Raw genomic sequence first — 22,154 nt, forward strand, 5'->3', positions numbered from 1 at the left:
TGATTCTAAAATTCCATTCTCTACATTCTCTATTCTCTTTGCAATGTTCCTACTCAGATATGAGACTGTCAAAACTTCCCATCCACTACTTTTTATTGTTTTTACCCCATATCAGTCCTTCAAAATAGTAATAATTTTAAGCCCCATTTCTTTTTATGTGTCTTATTCATTAAAAAGTAGACATTTCTAAGTCATTTCAATGGCAGCAAAATCATTTTTATTGATTTCCGCAAAAATGATAGTAATGTCTCAACAGGCACTCTGAAAAGTTTGTATATTATAGAGGAAATCTGTTTAAGCTGCAGACTCATGCTGTGGTGTTATTCACTACTGCTTCTTAATCTGCTCTCCTGGAGTTATGAATGACAACCTATAAAAGTTCTTGAAAAATTAAAACTTGGGACAAATGCTTAGAGTCTTTATTGCTGTGCTGAAAAAATGACCAAAAGCAACTTGGAGAGAAAGGTGTTTATTTTATGTCATGACAGTCAGGTCATATGCAATCAACAAGAAAAATCAGGCCGGGACTTCCAGGAAGGAACCTAGAAGGAGTAAATGAAGCAGAGGCAGTGGAGGAATACTGCTTACTATACACCCAAGGATTACCTTCTAAGAGATGGTACTAATCAAAGATCACTGAACCCTTCCACAGCAATCACCGATCACAATAAATGACTCACAGGCTAGCCTACAAGGAAATCTTATGAAGCCATTTTCTCATTTGAAGTTCCCTCTTCTCAGATAATCAAATCATGTATCAAACTGACAAAAGCAAAACAAAACAAACAAAAAAATGGGACATGGGCCTTCATTTATTTTCCCAATATAAACTTAATTTTATTGTATTTAGACTTCATACTGTACCCTAGGAATGGAATAAGCCACAGTATCTACCCTCATGAGTAATGCTTACTAATATATACAAAGAAAACACACCAGTAATTAAAATAAAATACTGAGTACTATGATAGTTTAGTGTAGGATGTTAGAGAAGAAGAAAACTCTCAGATACAAGATTGATTTGAGTTAGTGTTCCAAATTTTAGGATACATGTTATGATTTGAATCTAAATGTCTTCCATATCAGTGCTGGTGGCATTATATTTGAAGGTGGTATAATCTTTAGGAAATAGAGTGGCTGGTGGAGATAGGTTATTTGCGGGTAGCCAGGTGTGTGTTGTAGTGCTTCTCTGCTTTCTGTCTGCCACAGTGAGAGTATAGCCTCTTCAAGTTCCCACCTTCTCTATGTGTTTTCTAACAGGACTTCCTCATCCTGATGGGCTGAGCCTATGCTAAAATCATGAGCTAAACAAATCTCTTCATCCTCTAAGCTGATTCTATCAGATATTTTGCCCCACCAACAATAAAAACAACTAACACAATATAGTAAAAGAAAGGTGTGAGGGGTAAGGTCACATTATAAGGCACACTGAATATTTTTCTACTTGTTCCTTTCAATTGTTTTTATTTATTGAGTATCAAATTATCTTTTATTTCACTAAATTAAAGTAGTAATTAATTCACTGTGCTCTTAAATATGTAACTTAATGGATGTTCTGAAAATGCTGATTACTGCTCTCTGTAGAGTATATTTTACAGTTACTACTCATTCACAAGCCTGAGAGCATAGTGATTCAGATACTCAACCAAAGGTCAGATCAGGAGTTTAGTGACTGTTCAAGTGGAATTCTATGCTTTGGCTGAAAGCTGAGTTTCCAATTGAAGGGACTTGAGAAAGTGTACCAGGGAGGAGTTGGATTGTTTCTTGTGACTCAGTTTCAAAAAATGTGTTAGTCTTACTTCTTCATCCTATGAGTATGATGACTAACAGCTCACCTCATTATATGGGACTAAAACCAAGCCTCTTATGGACACATGAAAGTGAGCTGGAAGAATATGAGAGGTAGAATACACTGCTGCAGTTATATCTGAAAATTTAGCTACCAACTTCTGTATCTATACAACCCAACCTTCTGCTTTTGTTGGAGAAGCTAAGTGATTATACAAATTGAATCAATATCATTATCTCTTCCTCTCTGGTTTTCTGTTGAGTTTACAAAAGGGACATTAGCAAGAAAATGAACAGAAAACAAACTCAGAATATTTGTTCTCTGGCCTTTCTCTCTCTCTTTTTAAAATTGATTTTATTGGGCTATACATTTTTCTCTGCTCCCCTCCCTCTCTTTCCCCTCCCATTCAACCCTCTCCCATGGTCCCCATGCTCCCAGTTTACTCAGGAAATCTTGCCTTTTTCTACTTCCCATGTAGATTAGATCCATATATGTCTCTCTTAGGGTCATATTTAGTCCAAATGTGTGAGTTTTTCAACTGAAGACCCATTTGTGCACACTCATGTTCAGATCTTATTTGAGTGTTATTCTTCACTAAAAAGAAATGAAGTTACGTGAATAAATGCTGTTATTTTCATTTGTCTGGAACAGGTAAAGTTAGCTTAAATATATTGTTATGAAATAAAATAAAAAGAACATTAAAAATAGGGTATGTCACATATACACTAGGATACACAATTCAAATTATGTTTGACTCTCTCTAGTCATTGGTGAGGAGAAGAAAGTCAAATGGTCATTTAATGAATTCTAATTGATAAAAAAGAAAATAGCACATTGAACAATCAAAGAATAATATAAAACATGTTATTATATAGTGTTAGCATGAGTCTGTAATTTGCAATGTCTTCAGAAGAGATGAAACATAATAAAACATTGAAGAAGAAATCAATTTGAAAGAAAAACAAAGAAAATTGGGTCATTGCCTGCATAAGGAAGGGATTATCAATGTGAGAAAATATGAAAAATCAAAAGAGTTCACAGGACAAAGGTGTCAAAATCCTTTCTCTAAAAACTCAGTATTAGACAATGGAAAAATCATTTGTTATGTAGGGAAAAGAAACACAAACTTAAAATCAAACTACAATGGAAACAAATTTTCTAAAAGGAAATTAGACTGTAGAAACCCATGGATTTTTAAAAATATAACTTGAGAAACTTTAATTAATTTATGTAAATGATCTTTTAATAGTTTATTTTTTCATGTAGAAAATATCCAGCCACTGTTATTTGGAGTTTTTCTGATTATGACAGCTTCTAGATCTAATATATTTCACTTAGAGGCCATATATAGCCAGTGAAGTGTGGATAGGATACCAGTAGAATTAAATATTACTTAAACTTATTTTAAATTGAAATGGATACATGACCACCAACTATGATACTGACCTGAACAGCCCAGTTATTATCAAAAGCCCTTATTGTAGGCATTTATGGTATTCACCATACTATTACTTCGCTTTAACCTGGCTCATGTAGCATCAACTCCAGTTCTCTGATAACTCATTTCTTGTGAGTGTGGTAGACTATTTCACAAATAAAATATGTCAGTATCTGACATCTTAGTGAATAATTAGGCCAAGATTCTCATTTCAGAAATGTAAAAGTCACCCTAACTGATCAAAAAGGTTAAATTTCCCTTGAAAATTAGACAAATATTTGAAATTCAAGTTACTTTTTTCTTTGATTAAGCTCACCCTCTGGTTGCTGCTATAGTGAAATCTAAACTCATATCAAAAGTACACAGCAAGCACACAGTGGGCTCCCACCAAGGCTTCTAGTATGACAAGGAGTGGTCATGGCTGAGAGCTCTGCCACTGTTATCTCCACGCCTACAACTCCATTGGAAATGAAGCTGCCCTTCTGAAAACTCAGTTCTTAAAACCTTGGCACATTTGGGGGTTTTCCTTGGATATAAAAATCCTTTACACCCTTATGCTCAAAAATGTATATTTTTTTCTCCTAAAAAAAAAAGTGAGCAGCAGTTACAACCAAGGAAGTTGTAAATGACTTGAGCTGCAGATGGGAAGGCTCCATGGTCGAATTCTTTTCAGTTACTGCACTTTTAGAACAGGAGGACGTTTGCAATCCAGCCGTATGAATTTAAGATCATTTCTATTGGACAGATGTAATTTTGTTATCTGTCTTTAAAAGTTGAACTAAAGCCCATTTGAAGTAATGAGTATGCTTAACCATCCCCACACACATACATACCCACACGTACACGCTGGTGTCAAAGAGATGTCCTGTCTCTCTCTCTTATCACGTTTGCAAAATTCCATAGGCAATTGTCTTGGTATGGGCAAGTGAACGTAAGTAGATTCTATTATAATTATAAAACATTTTGGGTATTTTTTGAAGACACAGTAACTTTCTTTCTGTGCTTCTAGTCAGGTCAATTCCAGTGATTTTACCTGAATGTAACCATTAAAACCTTCCAGAAAATCCCAAGCTCTTTTGCATGTAAATATCATTACATCTAAAATATATAAAATCTCCAAAAAGGAAATCATAAAAGAATAAATGATCAAACTTAGACAAAATTTAGAGTCACCCTTGATCATACATCATCATTTGTCCTTATCAAGCATGTGCACCAATGTGGATATGAACCAACAACAAAAACAGGATAGAAAGGAAACAGCAGGCATCAGGAAAAAATATAAGAAACAGGTTGATTGGTGAAAACTATTAAAAATAGACTTTACCCATTATCTTAAGTAATATCTAAAATTCTTATGGACATAGAACAAATTCCATAGGAAGCAGAGTTCTAACGGGCTCTGATAATGAATGTCCTATGTGAGTTTACAACGAGGAAGAAATATAAGGGGTAGTGACCAGAGAAGCCTTGTGGAGACCAGACAACTTGTGATGCTTCTGTTTAGATCTTAATATTGAAGCAGCTGCTATCTAAATAGTGTATTTCCAGGTTCAAATTTGTCCCCATATAATTTCCTGTCAGCAGGGTTTTCTCTTTGCCCACATTTAAAATAACACACTCAATAAAGATCTGACATGAATATTTCAATTGTGAAATAGATTCAAAGTAATTGTACAATTCAGCATAAAATAAACATTTAAAAATCCCTGAAGTTATATGTTATGCATTCAAAAAAGAAAGAAATTTTATTATTCTTTTCTTCCAAAATAAGAACAGTATCTAGTGCCTCAAAATGTGGGTGCGGGGCAATACTGTGTAAACTAGCAACAATTGACTGAACTGGAATGAGAATGACATACATTTTCCCATGTCATCCCTTTTTACTGTTGTAGTATTAATTTCCTAAAATTTATTAAAATGTGAAACAGACTTATGTTGGCTACTTTTATGTCAACTTTACTTAAGTTAGATTCATTGGAGAAGAAGAAACCTCAATTGAGAAAATGACTAGTTTGGATCAGGTTATAACCAGGCTTGTGTGAATGTTTTCTTAGTTAATGACTTATGGGAGGGGGAACCAACGCATAGTGGTAACAGCATCGCTGGGCTGATGGTCCTGGGTTCTACAGGAAAGAAGGATGTACAAGAAAGTCATGAGTACTAAGACATTAAGCAGTAAACCCTGATGGTCTCTGTATCAGCTCTCACCTCCAGGTTCCTATACAGTTTAAATTTCAACCCTGATTTCCATCATTGTACTGTGACACAGGATATCTAAGCCAAATTATCCCTTTCCCCCCCAAAGTTGCATTTGGTAACTGAGTTTTGTCACAGAAGAAGAAACTGTACTTGACCAGAATCAAGCTTTAAAAATGCATGGCACATAGAGAAAGATAATTTGAGAAGCAAGACTCACGCAAGATTTTCTCAGAGGCCCTGATGAAAGGACAAGGGGAACTTTAGTTCTGTATTCTTGTCCAGGAGGACATGTGAAAAGGCTGACTAGGGACAGTGCATCAGGAGAGTTAAGATTCTGGCTTCTGGGGATCCAGCTCTTACACATAGGCTGTGATGATCAGTCCTCAGGCAGCTGTGTCTGAGGTATACTGTGTTCTCTTTGTCAACATTGTATGAATTAGCTTACTGTTGACTGTGTTCATTTTCTCCCTGAAAATAGCCTATACAATGCTTTACTTCTTAATAAACTTACTTCACAGACACAAGACAAAGTTTGTTCAAGACCTCCTGATCCCAGATTTTATCTTCTCTAACTCCTACCTTCTCTATCTTTCTTATCCCTTGGCACCTCTATACCATGTCAACATAATCACTAATACAAAGTGATAAGTCTCTGATTCGGATTATATTGAATGAACAGGTTAAGTTTGAAAAATATGACATCATGAAACTACTAAATAATTTTTCCTCCATGAACATGGAAAATCTATCCAAATAATTTGTAAGTTGTCTTTAACTTTAATCATTGTTTATAATTTTTTATATTTTGTTTATATTTATGTTGTTAGATTTATATCAGTGAATCTATTTTTGGTGTTAGTATACATATTTCTTCTGTGAACCTCTAATTTGGAGTTTTAGGTGCTGTTGGAAGAAGAACAGAGTGAAGCATTATACTATCTTTTGGGATAAGATAAAAGGGCAAAAGCAGAAAGTGTTTATTTTATGATACATCCTGACATTACTTTGAATAAGTTGCTTTGCTATAAACATATCTCTTACATTAATATGGATGCATACATGTAAATATATATAATCACAATATACTCAATTTCTTTAGCATTGCTTGTACTCATAGTTTCATAGAACTTACCTGTGGGGATTAGATAGTCTGTTAAGGAACAAGAAGACCAATTTTGCTTCTGTCAGCAGTCATCTCTTCACCAGGGTGGGGCACTTGTGAGATAGCCCACACTACTGTTATCATGTCATTTCGTAATGAAAAAGTTGACGACAGCTATCCTGCTTGAGTAAAGAACAGGGTAAAATAGTGCCATAAAAATAATCAAATAAATAACCCAAAGACTTGATCGAAAGCATTTGACACCAGCAGAATGAGAGTTAGTTTTCAGTTTATATATAAATATTATCAGAATTATATTCTTTCACCAATTTTCTATTCTTCCTTGAATCCATCTTATCTATCATGCAATTTTCTAATTATAACTAACAAATAGAAAGTACTTGTCTTTGGGTTGAGGCATATAAATTATTTTGGTTAACAATATAAAGGATAAGTAACAGAGTGCCAATTTTTTACCCATGTGTTAAGAAGCCTTGTGTATTTGTACTTGTCCTCTTGCAATTCTGGACTGGATAAGAAATGTCTCTTTTTTGCTTGCTTTCTGGATCTGATCATGAAGGACCATGTGGACCAGATATTTATCAGTCACTAACAGTGAAACTGAGTCTCTGTGACATTCTGGAGCCTTGTGATCCGTAGGCCCTAACCTGAGAGCCTGTCCTAACTTGTAAGAGTCATATGATTATAAATGGTTCTCAAGCCATTGTGATCTGCTGTTGTCTGTTATACTGCACTGATGTTGTCATAGCAAACAAAACTCAGTTTCCATCAAATGTGATCCTAGGAAAGGAACGCACATAGAAAATACCACATTTCTTGTCAAATTTCAACAGTCTTTATCTCTTATCCTCCACAGGCTCCTGGGGAAAGTGATTACTCTTACTCCTAACAGTTAAAACTTTGACTTCCCATAATCCATACTGCAACTCAAGATTTTTTAGTAAATGTATTTTTTTTCAAATATTTGATACCTTATCTACAAATATTTCATTTATTTTTGGTATTAGTTACAAAAAGCCTTCATTGTTGTTAACTAAATAACACAAGGAAGGAAAATACCTAAAAATATAAGTAAAGAAGAAGCATAGTAAGACCTCAAAACCAATAACCACTATACTTATTGCCTGGATTATCCTTTTGGTAATGAACAGTTCTGACATCCAAAGATAAAAACGTGTTTTCCTCTTGAAAATGTCCTATTAAGAGTTAGAGCAAAGTTAACTGATTGCCCATCCTAAAATTTAAAGAGATAACAATGATTTGAAAATTCTGCTTCAGACATGAAGTGGTACTCCATTGCTGAAAGAAGAAAAGAAAGCATTTACCTAAATGGTTCAGAAGAAAGCTGTGTGATAGCTGCATTTAACAAGCAATGATATTTGTTTGAGAGATTCAACCAGAGAGCAAGGGCAAGGGACTCTAGTAGTGTAATCTATATGTGTCATCCTGTTAGAACACAGAGAAAGATGTAAAGTTCACAGGAAATGGTACCCAAAGGAATATGAGCCTATTGTTACGGATATGCTTCAGAGGGTATTAGTCATTCCTGTCAGTGAAAATTTAGCCCATATGGACTCTTGCAGTTATTTGGAATTTGAATCACATTTGAGTAGCCCATTAGAGACTCCTCTATAAATCCAAAGGGAATTGGCCAAATGGCTTGATAAGATTACAGTCCTCCTGAAGGTAAACTGAAAATGAGGATTTTTGCACCATTCCCATGCCTTTCCTACAGGCTGTCTAGGTAGACACACAGGTAAGAATCCTCAAATTATCTCCATTCTACCATGCTAATTTATGATCAGAAAGTGTTCTGCAAAAATACCCTGAAGAGACCGAAAATGGAGATGATTATGAGATGCATAACCAAGATGAAATATCAAGTTAGACAATTTTCATGCAGGTTAACATAATTCATGCCTTTGGATTTTTTTAAGACTACAATATATTAAACTTTTACCTCCTGGTTAGAAATAAAGTTCAGTGCTACCAGAAGAACCCTGTACTTCCAGTCAACAAAACCATAAGAGGTTATATATAAATACCAATCATCACTCTCCATACTGTGAATTTTTTTGTCAATAGGGCTCTTATTAAAAAGTGATATTTTGGCATTTTCAATTATTTGCTTATGAAATGCATTAACCTATATTTATATTTAGGCTGCTTTCCAATTCAACATGATGTATTTGCTTTGAATTACAAACAGACCTTCCTTTATTCTTTCCAAAAACTCCAAATGATTTCATTGCTATTATTTTCTTAGCATGATGATGAGATGAGAATGCATGGATGAGAATGCAAACAAAATTTCAGGTCTTTCCTGCATCTCTGGCTCTCTGAAGGCTTTATTTATACTAGTAAATGGGGTTGATTGTACTGCTAATTAAACAACCTGAGACTTATATAGGGATGTATTCAACCTCTCATTACCAATTTTCACAAAGTCTCAATAAGAATCTATGAATTTCTGAAATCTTTAAAGTTTGATTTAGGACTTGTTCTCTTTCCAAATATTTCAAGATGGCAATAATTTGCCGAACCTTGACATAATAGCTTCTTCTTCTTTGTGTCCTGTATGAAAGTCTATACACAACTCACTGTTTTCAAAAATAATTTAGAGAGTTTTGAAATCTTAGCTTACATCTTTGTTTTTTACATGGATTACCCAATAAAAAGTTTAACAACATCTGGTTTCTTATAGAATAAATTTGAACCTCCTACTTATGCTGCTTGCACTACACAATATTTATTGGGTGCTTTATTATAGCTGAAATTATTATAAATGGAGCATGTATTTTAATACTGTCTACATGAAACTTCTTTTTTTTTGGATTTTCTTGACTTTCTGGGATGCTTTTCCCTTTGTTTAAGTCTAGGTATTACTTCATTTCACAAATAAGTTCTCTCACTTCAACCACATATTTTCTGAGAATCCTCCCCATTTTCAATTGGCTGAGTTCTTCTCTTTCATTGCAGATCTCACCAAGACTGCTTACCACCATCTTATACTGGCTGAGATTATGTCTGTTTCCTTTCATCCCCAAGATGTGAACCACAAGGGACAATAGTTGAGCCTGTATTAATCTTCCCAGGTACCTAGCACAGTGTAGATATCCAAAAGATTTGCTGAATGGATGAATACATGAATGAACTGCCACTAGTAGAGAATCAAGTTACTAACTAAAACCCCATGGGAAAATTCTCAACAAAAGTAGCAAATTACTGATCTGGAATTAAAAGCCATTATGATGTTGCTAGTTACTTGGATGCAGTTTGGCAGTTGGTGGGAAGCATACAAGGAAGAAATGCTGAGGATAACAATGTCTGACACCCACATTTCTCATTCTGTATCTTACTTGTTCCCTGAACAGTCAGAAAGTATGGCTGTGCACAAGAAAACTCTTACATAGCATCACCACCTTAAAGGCAGGGAACTATATCCGAAGAACTGAACTCCTTGGCTATGTACATGTGTCATAAGTGTTCAAAGTAGCTCATTCTGTCTCCAGCTAAGCTATAAGCTCTTCAAATAAACCCAGCCTTATTTGTTTTCTTTCCTGACCCTCTTGTGCTACATAAGACTTTACACCAACAATCCTTACAGCATTGTTAAAGAAAAACATATTTCTAGAAAAATTCTAGATAATCCATATTCTTAAAAAAAATACTGTCATTATAATCAAAATACCCCTCAAAATCAGTGTTCTGTTCCACTTCTCACTTTAGTAGCAACCCAAAGCAAGTGTATTCCTCAGTACACAGTATACTTCCATATGATGATTTAGAGACCCAGATCCATCTTGAAATTCCCTATAGCATCTTTACCCACTTGAGCACAGAGAAAAAAGAAACAAACCTCTTTCTTTACTTTGAAGACCAAAAGGTGTTTTTATTATATAGCAATGAATATTGACAACAGCCTTACTAGGTGTGGTAGATTGAAAGTAAATGGTCACAAAATAAGTGAGTAGCACTATTAAGAGTTGTGTCCTGATTGGAGGAAGTGTGTCACTGTGGTGGTTGGCTTTGAGGACTTTTTCTCAAGATTTCTTTTCTATCATGATGATAATAGACTAAACCTCTGAACCATAAGCAAGCCATCCCAGCTAAATGTTTTCTTTATACAAGTTGTAGTGGTCAAGAAAATAAATGCCCAAAGAAAGACACTTGGGAAGGTCATACTTCATTGTATTGTGTTAGAGCACTCTTAAAATTGTAACTATTTTCATGGAGGACACAGAGTGTAGATACTGTGTTTCATTTACCACCATTTAGCACTTTGCCTCATGAGACTGCATGTATTTTCTTCAATTATTGTATCATTTTCACCATTGCAATAGTCTTGTTAATAAAAGGTGTAAAGGGTTTCTAACCCTATTTATTCAGGAATTCAACCTAATAAAATAAAATTGGATTAACTATTATACTTGATGATGTAAATAACAATTATTATTTCTATTTATGCTCCTGTTATCATTTGCCAGATGTTCTGGCAACAATTCTTCATTATCTCATTAGGTTCTCAAACAATTCCCTTTAAAATGGGCTTTCATCATTACTTTTATCTAAATGAAAGATGAGGGTTTCAGAGGTCAAATTACTTGCACTTAGCCACATAGAATTTCATATCCAGAATCATGGATTTTAATATCCATAGCCTGAAACATTCCCTATACTGCCTTTTATTTGGAATCCACATTTTTGTCCCAATGTTCCCTCAAAGTTATCTTCCTATAAAAATTTGTGACTTAAAGGGATAAATATGCATTTACTTCTATCCAAGAATAAATTCTTACTTTTAAATTATGACATGGTATCTCACATATTATTGTTACATGAAACTTGAATTATCAACCATACACACAGAGAAAAGTTCATGGATCGATTAATTAAATTTCTCAAAGATCAGCCCTTGACCCAGTGACTCATATAGCAGAGACAAGACAAACTTATTCTGATAATGATGAAGCTATCTTAAAAAGGATATGTCAAGGACCATTGCATTTTTTATAATTAATATTCACATTTTTCTTCAGAATCCTCCAATTGTGTATATTTTATAATATAAAGATCAGATACACCCAAGAGTGTTAATTAGTTAGGAGTATGCTCCTATGGCCAGTTTACTAGATAAAACTCCAGTTCTACAATTTGACAACTATTCCATCAATGTGGCACTTGGTTTCTATTTTTCACTTATGATGCATGGATGTTTTGATGAAAGACAGTTTTAAACCATGAGTTTGTCAATAACATAAGCTGCCATATGATAATTTATTGTTGTAAAAGCATACGTGCAAACTGGTGTTTTATATAATGAAAGAAATTCAGTGAGCTATGATGTTTATATTACTTTGTCTAGAAAGTAGTGTTTTCAATCATCATTTAAACAACTGTTTTGTTATCAGTCCTTGTACAGAAATATATTCTGACTCAAACTTCCTGACACCCGTTTGCTATTGATAGATTTAGTTGTCTCAGAAACTTGAACCTAGTTGCTGATTTTTAGGCAAAAGTTACTGGGGGCTCTCTAACTATCTTAATAAATTCTGTACTATCACCTCAAAATCTTGATCATCTAAATTAAATGTTCTCTATCTACTTTTTCCCAAAAGAGCAAATTAGCCCTGTCCTAACTTGGCTTCTTTTCCTGTCTAATTGGCAGCATACTAAACTATTCACTGGCTTAGTGCTGACTAAAAGAAAATATCAATGATGGGAAATATGATGAAGATAGCCACATTTTTCAACTGTTTTCTATCTGACTCCTGATTTTTATTTTTAACTGTCTCATAATAATTTCACCCTATCTTAACTATAATATAGACTAAAATGCTATTTTCTTGCATTTTACTTGAAACAAACTGAAGTTCAGGGTAGTAAAATGACTTCCCCAGGAAACACAGCAGAAAAAGTATCTGGGCAGGAACAGAAATTAGAATTTCTAAGACTCAAGGTTTCATTTGAGTCCACATCAAAATTTCAAAAAATAAATAGAAAGGAAGGAAGGAAGGAAGGAAGGAAGGAAGGGAGGGAGGGAGGAAGGGAGGGAGGAAAGGAGAACGAGAGACAGAGAGAGGGGAGAGGGAGGGGAGGAGGGAAAAAGGAAGGAAGGAAGGAAGGAAGGAAGGAAGGAAGGAAGAAAGAAAGAAAGAAAATCTCCTTGTAGGATAACAAATTTGCTTCTGGTTTTCAAAACTGAATTATCAAGAAAGACTAATATAAATAGGTGAACTTTTGTTGACAAAAGATATTAAGTACATTAAGATAGAACTGAAGTGACAACAATTGCGTGTAGTACATTTTTTGTAGCTGTTACAAATAATTTTAGCATGGTTATGATAAATCTCTTCTTTAACAGAAACAACAGCTGGGGTCAGCCTTCTGTGAAAGCAGTAGGTATGCACTTGCATAATAATTTAAAGGCAAAGAGTCCTTTCTTATAGGAATTATTTAAGAAATTGAGATAACTTATTGAAAGATTTCTCCAGACTTACTGCCATGTCAGACTCCACCATTATTTCTTTCAAGTTTAAATTTTTTGACCCAAGAAATCTCACTTTTCACATGAAAAACTATGTAGAACTGTTAATTATGGAAAGGCACCATTGAATATGTCAAACTACACAGAGAAAAACCCATGAGGCATCAAAGCTACACAAAAAACTACAGGTAAGTGAGAGAAACTAGGAGTAGGAAAGGCAGGCTTCCCCAGAGAACACACTAATTAGTTGACCAGTACCAAAGAGCCATAAAAACATACATATAAGTACATTATATAAACTGAACAGGTTATATTTGTGTAAATGTGTGTGTGTGCTAGCATGCATGAGCACGTATGTATACATATATGCAGGTAGTAATAATTAATGAAAAGAGAGGCCATTAATTTGAAGAAGATGAGGTAAAGGTTTATGGAAGAGTGTGGAAGAAGGAAAGAACAGGAAAAATTACTTTAGAAAAATTAAGAAGAAAAGAAGAAGTAGAAGGCATTAAAGACAATCTTAGTGAAACAAGTTTGTCCATGGGAGTCCTGATTAAGAATACAACACAACAAATAAAGTAGAGTATGATGCAATATTAGATGGTCTGAGTTTTCACCCTACTTCTTTATCAAAATCCTCATTATAACAAAGAATCAATAAAAGTTTAAAGAATAAAAAGCTCCTTATAACATATAGTCTTATTGACAGTTTACTAGGAAGATAGAGAGATCATTTAATAACTGCTCTTATGTGATGTATCATAATCATTTACAACTCTAACCCCAAGGGATCTGGCTCTCTCTTCTGGTCTCCATGGGAAGTGCACACAAGTGTTGTAAAGATATATATGTAACCAATATTCATATGTATAAAATAAAACAAAAAGAAAAATGTAAAGTTTATTAAATATTTTCTATTAACCATTTCTTAAAACATTTATTAGTTATTTCAGGATTCAATACACTGTATTTTGACCAAGATATGCCCTACTCTACCCAAACCCATCCTTCCCAGACCCCTCACTACTTCATCTTTACTTCATGTTTGTCTTTTCTTAGAAGACATTATCTCATACCAGATTTTCTGGTTATTGGGGTGGCTCTTACAGCAATTTTTCATTATTCTAATATGGTATCTTTTTAGCTTAAAGCACTGTTCTTATGTTATCACTACTTAGTGCCCTCTCATTCAAACTAGTAGTTGTTAATATTTTTCCTAAGAGTTCTTATTTTTCCTAATGCTTTATCCAATAATAAATTTTATTAGATATCTTGAATGAGTAAAAAATTAATGAAAATTTCAGCTGATATTTCACAAAGTAATAGAAAAAACCTCAAGGACATATAAATCAGGCATATTCTCTACATATAATATAGTGAGTTTTTTTTTTGTTTGTTTTTTTTTTTTTTTTGGTTTTTCGAGACAGGGTTTCTCTGTGGTTTTGGAGCCTGTCCTGGAACTAGCTCTTGTAGACCAGGCTGGTCTCGAACTCACAGAGATCTGCCTGACTCTGCCTCCCAAGTGCTGGGATTAAAGGCGTTCGCCACCACCGCCCGGCTTTTATAATGATTTTTAATTTAGTGAGTTTTAATTTAGAAAAAAAATCACATATTTCCTTAAAAATGATAATCTAAGAAACCAGTGTTTAAATCAAAGGAAATAAACATGGTTATAAAATCAAGATCCATAGACTAAGATCAAAGCATGCTACCAACAATAAAGAAAAAACAATCATTTTGACATCCAAAAGGCATTAATAGTAGATGTTACCTCATTAATCAAAACCCTGACCAGTATTATGAAAAACTGATTATCACAGCGTATATAATTATATGTATAAATAGAAGTGACATTTCTAGCTGTCCTTGTTGCTGTGGTATTGATGCATTAGGTTTGTGTAGTGTTTTATAAATTTAATGAACCTACATATACATGATTTCAGTTAAATTTCAAAAGAAGTGAGGTGAACAATATAAGAATTATAATTCTCATTGAAGGAGAAAAGTTAGAAATAAACGCAGTAAAGCAATTTCTACAAGACTATTTAAAATTCATCAAACTAAGATTAGCAAATGGTTTCAGTAGTTGGTGGTTCCTTACAAGCTTGGATACCACATCTCTCTTTTAAGTATTAAAGCACTGAAGCTTAGAGAAGTTGGTTGGCTTAATTTCTCTAGAAGACTATAGAAGTCCTTCCAAAAGAATCCACTTGAAACCTTAAATATGAACATTTTCTTCAAATTCTGTTACCATCCTCTATGATGCTGAGGAGAAAGGATGATTAAATAGGTCGAAGTAGGTTGTAAGATATGACATGAAGAGTCCAGAATTACTGTTAATATTAAATGAGTAAGAAAGAATTTCACTCAGATATTTATAATATTACTGACACTTCCAGTACGATAAATGATGTAGTTTTAAGCACTTTATGTCAGAAGGATATAACTCACAGAGGAAAAGGGAAACATAACATGAGCAATGAGAACATTGATTTATTAACAGTCTAGAATATTAAAAGTGCTAAATATGTATGACTTGTACAATTACTGAAGAATGGTAAGGAAGTCTATAAAAGGATACAAAAGGATATTAGTGGCACAAATATCTTAAAATAAAGAAAAAAATGTTAACATTATTTTTAAAGGTATCCTTTGAAGATAAGGAAAAAATAGAAGTTGAATATAAGGAAATAATAAGAGTTAAGTTTATTGTTTTCAAGATTAATCTTCGTGGGTCAAGGATAGAGTCTATGGAGCATTTAAAAGCTTATTGTACCCAAACACATGATAATAATACAGAAAGCTAAGATCCACACCACTTGTAGCTCCTTTTCAATCCCAACTTCATAAACCAGAACATCACATTAATATTTTGCTTTTCATTCATTATAATGACTTGGAATTTTGGCCTTTATGTAGAAAAGTCAAAGAGCTCTTAAGGTATTAAATACAAATCACTAGCCCTCAACCAAATGGAATTATATAATAACTTTATAAAACTGGTTCTTGAATAAATAAGTTAATTAAACATAGTAGACTAATGGGAGAAATAGGTGTTGGTAGTTTGTTATTTCCCATCTACTTGTTTTTACATGAAAAATTGGATTTTTCTATTCATACACCAGAAAGCAGTAAAAAACATACAAATAATTTCAGAACAAACAAGCCTGTGGCAGAATAGTAGGTTTGAAGCCAATCTGTGCTACCTAAGATCCATCTTTACAAAAAAATAAATAAAGACCCTTTGTTGAGATAAGGGATCATGGTTTTGTTTACTCTTTTGCTATTTTACATATGTCATCAAGATTGTTAACTTGATTTCCAAATTTTTACCTTTGCCATATCTACTAGCACTTGAGGTGCCTATATATCTTGAACTACCTGCTTAGGTTCAATTATTTTGTCTTTCTGTATCCTATTTCCTTGTTGAAGTAACTATGTAGCTTTATTTTGACATGTTGTTTATATCTTGAGTATGGAAATTATAATAACATTGAGAATTGACAGTGTACCTGCTAATAGGAGAAAAAAGGTTTATTGGTATTCCTACATAAAATAACCTTCAAAAGACACTGTCTGTTTTGTCTAAACTAAAATTTTGACTTCTGCTTGTACATGAGTTCAGTTACTATCCTGATCACAACCAGCAACTAAGAAGCATCTGTTATAAAGTTCATGTTCACCAGGTATTTAATGAGCAGATGAACCTCATTATTCAACTTCATTAATTTGTCCATTCTAAATGTGAATAAATATTTAATGAGCATAATACTGCTTGGTAGGTTGACTCTCCATCATCATATAATATAAATTTTCAAATCTCAGAGGATTCATTTCCAACTCCATATGCTTATCATTTGTTGAAAGAGGTTTCTGTCCCACCCAGTGTCCCACCCAGTCCTGTTCAGTCCCCCCCCCAACAAAAACACAGAGAGACCTGCATTAATTATAAATTTGTAGGCCTATTAGCTCAGGCTTTCTTATTAACTAATTCTTACATCTTACAGTAACCCATAATTTTTGTCTGTGTTAACTACATGGCTTGGTACCTCTATCAGTGAGGCATTCTCATCTTGCTTCCTCTGCATCTGGATAACAACTACAGATTAAGCCTTTCTTCTTCCCAGAATTCTCCTGTTCTAGTCACCCCTCTTATACTTCCTGCCTGGCTACAGGCCAGTCGGCATTTTATTAAATCAATACAAGTGACAATTCTTTACAGAGGACAAGACCATTGTCCCACAGCAACCATTGAAAGGGTCATGATTGACTTGAACCTCTATTGCTGATCTTTTTAAATAGCCTTGCTTCCCAGAAATTCTAGTAGGTAACCTGATTCATTGTATTGGAATTATTTAGGCTTTGAATCTAGTGTTCATGAAATCTTAGTTTATTGTATTGTTCTAGACAGGATAGTATGAGTATGATACTATTTCCAAATTCTCTGTTGTTTATTACTACAGAGATTATCCTTTTTCTTCCACCCCCTTCAGAAAAATGCTTCTCGGATGCCATCATATCTCCAAACATAGGTCATGCCATTTATATTTTATTTTGCCTTTTCTTCTTTAGTCATTTTGTCTCTCTCACTTCTTCTGGAAGCCCATTTGTTTTTGAAGAAATATGCTATTAAGGTTTACACTTAGGATTGTTGTCATTAAAAACGAGTGGCATGGAAAACCACTGAAGATCATTACAGCTGTAGCCAGAATATAGTGTACTAGGATAATGAAAAGCAATTCTGCAGTTTCCCCATGCTCTGTTAGTTGTTTTTGTCATAAATGAGTTGTGAGGCTCAGAGCGAATGATCCGTATCATATTAACTGTCCTTTTTTATCGCTGACAATTGAAGGTGACTGAGAAGCAGGGCTCATGTCAGACTGTATCTAATTGGAAACCTTCATCGTTAATGTCTAATGTTGACTTGTGTTACTTGATGAAATTAGAGTCACAGTGGAATGGATTTTATTACAGCAAATGAATTTGTTGGGCTGTCTTCCATTTCAGTGGGTTTTTTTGTTGTTATTTTGTTTTGCTTTGCTTTTCCTCCCTCTGCTCAGATGTATTTTTGTAGAGCAGTAATTTTGAGCAAGGCAAGTCTGTGCATAAAGCAAAATTAGCACTGTGAAGAAAATTGAAGCCATATGGACTTTTATCCCACATAATTTGTAAATTTCCTGCGTATTGTTGTGGAACTGAAGAGACTTCGTGAGGGTCACCTTGGTCCTAGGTCTCCAGCAAGAACTGTTCTAAACCCAAGCCAGACAACTGTAATATATTCATCTCACCCTCTCTTCCACACTCCCTTCCTCCCTTTCTTTCTCCCTCCCTTCCTCCCTTCTTTGCTTTCTTCCTTTTTTCTTTCCTTCTTTTGTCCCTTCTGTCCTTCCTGTGTGACTGTCTATCTTTCTTTCATTGACTTTGTGCAATAGAGAAAAAACTGAAGGTGATAATAATTAACCACATTTTATAGGATCACTTGAACATTTCATAAATGTAAAACTGTTTCAAACATATTATTTAGAGTTCATATTATTCACCTTCCATACACCACAAACCAATACATACAAATTTATTTGTTTTCTTTAACCCCATGAAGATTAATAATTGTTTTTGGAAACACATTGTTTTCTTTTTTTAAAAGTGGTAAGGATTAATAGAGAAACTGAAATAAAAGTCCGTATTTTATCACTCAAAAACACTTTTTTTTGAAAATTCGGTCTTAAATAAACCTACAAATGAGCTATGAGGTCTTCAAGGCATATAGTAGCCTAGAGAAATGTGAATTCATGTTCAGTTTCAGAAGATAAGGATATAGATAATTGATACATTTTGATTCATTTTTTCTTTTTTTTTTCTTTTTTTTTTTTTTTTTTTTTGGTTTTTCGAGACAGGGTTTCTCTGTGGCTTTGGAGCCTGTCCTGGAACTAGCTCTGTAGACCAGGCTGGTCTCGAACTCACAGAGATCCGCCTGCCTCTGCCTCCCGAGTGCTGGGATTAAAGGCGTGCGCCACCACTGCCCGGCCGATACATTTTGATTCCTTATGAAAGAGCATTTTTTCTATTCTGACTCTGTTAATTCCACAATGCTATGCAGTCAAGAAGACTATGGAGAAAGGGTAAAAAGAGACAGAGAGTCTGTTCTTTATAAAATGATAATAGTGATATATGTAAATTTAGTCCCTAGGCTTTTAATCTTGTGTTCTCTTTATACTTTGCTTCTATCTGCCTACATATTTTTGCTATTGTAAGAAATAACTATCCTAACTTTTGAGTGTTTCCTTTGGTCTACTACCAAAATACATTTACATATTTATCTTAGTAATAATTTAAATATTTAACCTAGACTACTACAGAATATAAATGACAATACTGTATAATGCATTGCCATTCTAGAAGCATTTGGAAGGTAGTAAAATGAATGATTTATTATTCTTATATATACATAATTTTGTCTTTAGTATTATTATTATATTTTGTCTGTCACCCCTGGGAATCAGTGAATCATAAACTGTTAGAGCTGTAAGGGACCTTGAAATTCTCTATTACATTCATCATTTTTCATATAAGGATATGGAAAACTAGAGAATTGAATTGATAACAAGATCATTTAGAGTATATTTAGTCTAGAATTGCAATTCTAACACCAAATTTAGCATTCATTCTCCCACAGCACATTATGAATCTCACCGTGCACAGTTCCACTTTTCTAAGTGCTTCATTCAGTCCCTGAAATGTCCTATGCCATACAATGATATAAACAAATCCTCTTGATGTTATATTTTTATACTCATACAACTGCTACTGATAGCTATCCTGGGGATGTCATTAGAATCAATGATTGAACAGTTTCAGAAAGTTTTTGTGGGAAGTTGTTTTAAAAAAAATGAGTAAGTGAATCAGATCCCACCATGAAAATGAACAATTGTTTTGATATAAAAAATATATAAACTAGATTTGGTGGGTCATTACGAGAGCCTGCTCTTAAAGAATGTATTTGCACATGGTATTTTGTTGATACTAAACATATGGCTGGAGAGAAAAAAAATCATTCAACCAATAAAGGAGATGCTTAGTCTACTCATTGCCCAACATCTGGGCAATAGGTGAGGTAATTTTCTTTTTACTGGAGAGTTTAGGGCTATTGTCACCCAAAGTGTAATCATAATGATGAGAACAGAGCATGAAAATGACAAATGGCACGATTCTCCATGGTCCCTGTGACGGAACATATTTCAGGTCTGTGTAACTCAGTTCAACATCATTTAAGTTTGCATTTGATGACTGTTCTGAGACAATCTGGTGCCAAGACATTTTTAAATCCCTACTTCATGAAAAACTGAAACAATGAGCTAAAAAGAATACCATATTGACATTTCCTAATAGAAGAGAACTGCCTGAACGTTATGGTAGTCCCCTCCCAACTATTATCAGGTGATCTCTTTAATCTTTCAGTGGTTTGAGTGTATTTTTTGGCAGTGCTGCACAGACTTATATAAGTACAGAACATAGCTTCATTTTGAGATGTAATTTATCAGTCAAAAGAAAATCAATTAAGGGTTACTCTCACAACTACAATAATTGGAAGAAAAAAGTTAAAGATTTCAGTAGAATGCATTTTAAAATAATTTAAAGACAGATTTGACTTTGGGTTCCCTTATGGTACACCAGTATTCATTACTCATAAGAGTTGGAGAAAAAAATTAAGATTTATTATTTTTTTCAATTCTAATCAAAAGTTAAGAAGAAAGTGTAGCGAGCTGCATGAAGCCACATCTGATAATCAGCTCCAAATTATGCCTAAGACCTGACTTACGCTATTATCACACAACGATCATCAGCTGCTTGCATATGTGTGGGCCTATGGGCAGTGCCCACCTGGCAGTTCGGGGTTGGCAGCCCATGCCTACTTAAGGGCTGGGAGAGGTTTGCCCAGGGAGAGAGAGAGGAGAGAGAAAGGAGAGAGAGGGGAAGAGAGAGAGAATGTAAATAAAGTCCTGGAATAAACTGTCAGCAAGAAGAGCTCCGGTGGTAGAGTCATTCCTTGCTGGACGAGGTGGGGCGCGACAAGAAAGGCAACAACAACAACAACAAAAAAGCCAGTACAGGCAAAAAAGAAAGAAAATAAAGGACATTTCATCTTGTATATTAGCAAAAGTAAAGCTATTTCATTTGTGATTTGTGTGATATTGAGAGAATTTTTGTAGGAGTGGAGAAAGGGCACAAGCATTACTACCCTTTGCCACTATAGCCCCATACTGAGTGTGTGACAGGATCTTCCCAGGGAAAGTGTCTTTGTAAAGAACAGTGTTCAGTGTTCATCACGGTCGCTTTCCATCATAGCAATGACAATGCTGTACAGACAAATAGAACTCTAATATTCAAAGCACTTTTATACAATGATATTTTTAATCCTTTTTCTTTACTAGATAAAATTTAAAATAAATGGAAAGATTAACATCATTTACAAAACGCCTACTACTGTCCAAATGTGCTGTCAAACATTTTCTGCTGCTATCTAATTCATATACACAAATGGAAGTGTACTACATTTTAGGTGCTTTTTAACTGAGAAAATGATGGGGTATGGAGAAGCTAAATAATTTGCCCAGGTATCTGCATTTGGAATATTCTTCAAAATGAACAATACCTGTCTTACAGTAGCTCTCAGGTGACTTGGCAAGCTAGGGACAACCAGTTTGGCAAAATCCTCATTCAGTCAATTACTAAAAGGCTAGAAAACCACTATCTACTTAGAAATAAGTACCAATAAGAAAGAAAAATAACCTTCAATATTTATAATTCCATTAACCAGACTAGTGAATTATCTGTGTACAATAATATAAATTTAGTTGAATTTTACAAGTTAGCCTACTATGCACAGAATAGTAGAAGATAAATATAGTTTGTACAGATTATATATATATTATATATATAATATATTATATATATATATAGTTTTAAGTAGTTTGTAAGGTAATAATTACCATACACACAACAGATATGCATACATAGTAAATGCATTCATACCACACACACACACACACACACATATTATTTTGTACCTCTAAGTAGTACTCCACTGTGTAAATATACTACATTTTCTTTATCCATT

This window comes from Microtus oregoni, unplaced genomic scaffold (assembly GCF_018167655.1).
Source record: "Microtus oregoni isolate MIOR12 unplaced genomic scaffold, Mior012 000041F_ref0000270, whole genome shotgun sequence".
NCBI classification, from domain to species: Eukaryota; Metazoa; Chordata; class Mammalia; order Rodentia; family Cricetidae; genus Microtus; species Microtus oregoni.